This window comes from Heterodontus francisci, unplaced genomic scaffold (assembly GCF_036365525.1).
Source record: "Heterodontus francisci isolate sHetFra1 unplaced genomic scaffold, sHetFra1.hap1 HAP1_SCAFFOLD_49_1, whole genome shotgun sequence".
NCBI lineage: Eukaryota > Metazoa > Chordata > Chondrichthyes > Heterodontiformes > Heterodontidae > Heterodontus > Heterodontus francisci.
Genome location: NW_027140357.1, coordinates 1662507 through 1668506, shown reverse-complemented (window position 1 = coordinate 1668506; position 6000 = coordinate 1662507).

Below are 6000 nucleotides of genomic sequence, written 5' to 3'. Positions count from 1 at the left end.
ACACCAAGTAACAAAGACACACACTTACACCAAGTAACACAGACACACACTGACACCCAGTAACACAGACACACACTTACACCAAGTAACAAAGACATACACTGACACCAAGTAACAAAGACATACACTTACACCAAGTACCACAGACATACACTTACACCAAGTAACACAGACATACACTGATACCCAGTAACAAAGTCACACACCTACACCAATTGACAAAGACATACACTGACACCCAGTAACAAAGACATACACTGACACCCAGTAACAAAGACACACACGGACACCCAGTAACACAGACACACACTTACACCAAGTAACACAGACATACACTGACACCAAGTAACAAAGACATACACTGATACCCAGTAACACAGGCACACACTTACACCAAGTAACACAGACATACACTGAAACCAAGTAACAAAGACATACACTGACACCAGGTAACAAAGACATAAACTTACACCAAGTAACAAAGACACACACTTACACTCAGTAACACAGAAATACACTGACAACAAGTAACAAAGACATACACTGAAACCAAGTGACAAAGACACAAACTGACACCCAGTAACAAAGACATACACTGACACCAAGTCACAAAGACATACACTGATACCCAGTAACACAGACACACACTTACACCAAGTAAGACAGACATAAACTGACACCAAGTAACAAAGACATACACTGATACCCATTAACACAGACACACACTTACACCAAGTAACTAAGACATACACTGACACCAAGTCACAAAAACACTAACTGACACCCAGTAACAAAGACATACGCTGACACCAAGTCACAAAGACATACACTGACACCGAGTAACACAGACACACAATTACACCAAGTAAGACAGACATACACTGACACCAAGTAACAAAGATATACACTGATACCCAGTAACACAGACACACACTTACACCAAGTAACAAAGACAGACACTGATTGTCAGTAACACAGACACACACTTACACCAAGTAACAAAGTATTCACTGACACCCAGTAACAAAGACATACACTGACACCCAGTAACACAGACACACATGGACACCAAGTAACAAAGACACACACTTACACCAAGTAACACAGACACACACTGACACCCAGTAACACAGACACACACTTACACCAAGTAACAAAGACATACACTGACACCAAGTAACAAAGACATACACTTACACCAAGTACCACAGACATACACTTACACCAAGTAACAAAGACAGACACTGATACCCAGTAACAAAGTCACACACCTACACCAATTGACAAAGACATACACTGACACCCAGTAATAAAGACATACACTGACACCCAGTAACAAAGACACACACGGACACCAAGTAACAAAGACACACACTTACACCAAGTAGCACAGATACACACTGACATCCAGTAACACAGACACACACTTACACCATGTAACAAAGACATACACTGATACCCAGTAACACAGGCACACACTTACACCAAGTCACACAGACATACACTGACACCAAGTAACAAAGACATACATGAAACCAAGTATCAAAGACATACACTTACACCAAGTAACAAAGATACACACTTACACCAAGTAAGACAGACATCCACTGACACCAAGTAACAAAGACAGACAATTGCACCAAGTAACAAAGTCACACACTTGCACCGTGTATTTTGACATACACTGACACCGAGTAACAAAGACATACACTGACAGCAAGTCACAAAGACATACACTGATACCCAGTAACACAGACACACACTTACACCAAGTAAGACAGACATACACTGACACCAAGCAACAAAGACATACACTGATACCCAAGAACACAGAGACACACTTACACCAAGTAACAAAGACAGACACTGATACCCAGTAACACAGGCACACACTTACACCAAGTAACACAGACATACACTGAAACCAAGTAACAAAGACACACACTGACACCAAGTAACAAAGACATAAACTTACACCAAGTAACAAAGACACACACTTACACTCAGTAACACAGACATACACTGACAACAAGTAACAAAGACATACACTGAAACCAAGTGACAAAGACACAAACTGACACCCAGTAACAAAGACATGCACTGACACCAAGTCACAAAGACATACACTGATACCCAGTAACACAGACACACACTTACACCAAGTAAGACAGACATAAACTGACACCAAGTAACAAAGACATACACTGATACCCATTAACACAGACACACACTTACACCAAGTAACTAAGACATACACAGACACCAAGTCACAAAAACACTAACTGACACCCAGTAACAAAGACATACGCTGACACCAAGTCACAAAGACATACACTGACACCGAGTAACACAGACACACACTTACACCAATTAAGACAGACATACACTGACACCAAGTAACAAAGATATACACTGATACCCAGTAACACAGACACACACTTACACCAAGTAACAAAGAATTCACTGACACCCAGTAACAAAGACATACACTGACACCCAATAACACAGACACACATGGACACCAAGTAACAAAGACACACACTTACACCAAGTAACACAGACACACACTGACACCCAGTAACACAGACACACACTTACACCAAGTAACAAAGACATACACTGACACCAAGTAACAAAGACATACACTTACACCAAGTACCACAGACATACACTTACACCAAGTAACACAGACATACACTGATACCCAGTAACAAAGTCACACACCTACACCAATTGACAAAGACATACACTGACACCCAGTAACAAAGACATACACTGACACCCAGTAACAAAGACACACACGGACACCCAGTAACACAGACACACACTTACACCAAGTAACACAGACATACACTGACACCAAGTAACAAAGACATACACTGATACCCAGTAACACAGGCACACACTTACACCAAGTAACACAGACATACACTGAAACCAAGTAACAAAGACATACACTGACACCAGGTAACAAAGACATAAACTTACACCAAGTAACAAAGACACACACTTACACTCAGTAACACAGAAATACACTGACAACAAGTAACAAAGACATACACTGAAACCAAGTGACAAAGACACAAACTGACACCCAGTAACAAAGACATACACTGACACCAAGTCACAAAGACATACACTGATACCCAGTAACACAGACACACACTTACACCAAGTAAGACAGACATAAACTGACACCAAGTAACAAAGACATACACTGATACCCATTAACACAGACACACACTTACACCAAGTAACTAAGACATACACTGACACCAAGTCACAAAAACACTAACTGACACCCAGTAACAAAGACATACGCTGACACCAAGTCACAAAGACATACACTGACACCGAGTAACACAGACACACAATTACACCAAGTAAGACAGACATACACTGACACCAAGTAACAAAGATATACACTGATACCCAGTAACACAGACACACACTTACACCAAGTAACAAAGACAGACACTGATTGTCAGTAACACAGACACACACTTACACCAAGTAACAAAGTATTCACTGACACCCAGTAACAAAGACATACACTGACACCCAGTAACACAGACACACATGGACACCAAGTAACAAAGACACACACTTACACCAAGTAACACAGACACACACTGACACCCAGTAACACAGACACACACTTACACCAAGTAACAAAGACATACACTGACACCAAGTAACAAAGACATACACTTACACCAAGTACCACAGACATACACTTACACCAAGTAACACAGACATACACTGATACCCTGTAACAAAGACACACACTTACACCAAGTAACAAAGACAGACACTGATACCCAGTAACAAAGTCACACACCTACACCAATTGACAAAGACATACACTGACACCCAGTAATAAAGACATACACTGACACCCAGTAACAAAGACACACACGGACACCAAGTAACAAAGACACACACTTACACCAAGTAGCACAGATACACACTGACATCCAGTAACACAGACACACACTTACACCATGTAACAAAGACATACACTGATACCCAGTAACACAGGCACACACTTACACCAAGTCACACAGACATACACTGACACCAAGTAACAAAGACATACATGAAACCAAGTATCAAAGACATACACTTACACCAAGTAACAAAGATACACACTTACACCAAGTAAGACAGACATCCACTGACACCAAGTAACAAAGACAGACAATTGCACCAAGTAACAAAGTCACACACTTGCACCGTGTATTTTGACATACACTGACACCGAGTAACAAAGACATACACTGACAGCAAGTCACAAAGACATACACTGATACCCAGTAACACAGACACACACTTACACCAAGTAAGACAGACATACACTGACACCAAGCAACAAAGACATACACTGATACCCAAGAACACAGAGACACACTTACACCAAGTAACAAAGACAGACACTGATACTCAGTAACACAGACACACACTTACACCAAGTAACAAAGAATACACTGACACTCAGTAACAAAGACATACACTGACACCCAGTAACACAGACACACAAGGACACCAAGTAACAAAGACACACACTTACACCAAGTAACACAGACACACAATGACACCCAGTAACACAGACACACACGGACACCAAGTAACAAAGACACACACTTACACCAAGTAGCACAGATACACACTGACACCCAGTAACACAGACACACACTTACACCAGGTAACATAGACATACACTGACACCAAGTAACAAAGACAAACACTGAAACCCAGTAACACAGGCACACACTTACACCACGTAACACAGACATACACTGACACCAAGTAACAAAGACATACACTGACACCAAGTAACAAAGCCAGACACTTACACCAAGTAACAAAGACACACACTTACACCAAGTAACACAGACATACACGGACACCAAGTCACAAAGACAGACAATTACACCAAGTAACAAAGTCACACACTTGCACCAAGTATTTTGACATACACTGACACCAAGTAACAAAGACATACACTGAAACCCAATAATGCAGACACACACTTACACCAAGTAACAACGACATACACTGACACCCAGTAACACAGACACACATGGACACCAAGTAACAAAGACACACACTTACACCAAGTAACACAGACACACACTGACACCCAGTAACACAGACAAGCACTTACACCAAGTAACAAAGACACACACTTACACCAAGTAACACAGACACACAGTGACACCCAGTAACACAGACACACACTAACACCAAGTACCACAGTCATACACTGTCACCAAGTAACAAAGACATACACTGATACCCAGTAACACAGACACACACTTACACCAAGTAACACAGACATACACTGACACCAAGTAACAAAGACATACACTGATACCCAGTAACAAAGACACACACTTACACCAAGTAACAAAGACAGACACTGATACCCAGTAACAAAGTCACACACTTACACCAATTAACAAAGACATACACTGACACCCAGTAACAAAGACATACACTGACACCCAGTAACACAGACACACACGGATACCAAGTAACAAAGACACACACTTACACCAAGTAGCACAGATACACACTGACACCCAGTAACACAGACACACACTTACACCAAGTAACATAGACATACACTGACACCAAGTAACAAAGACATACACTGATACCCAGTAACACAGGCACACACTTACACCAAGTAACACAGACATACACTGACACCAAGTAAAATTGTGATACACTGACACCAAGTAACAAAGACATACACTTACACCAAGTAACAAAGACACACACTTACACCAAGTAACACAGACATACACTGACACCAAGTAACAAAGACAGACAATTACACCAAGGAACAAAGTCACACACTTACACCAAGTATTTTGACATACACTGACACCAAGTAGCAAAGACATACACTGATACCCAATAATTCAGACATACACTTACACCTAGTAACAAAGACACACACTGACACCCAGTATCAAAGACATACACTTACAT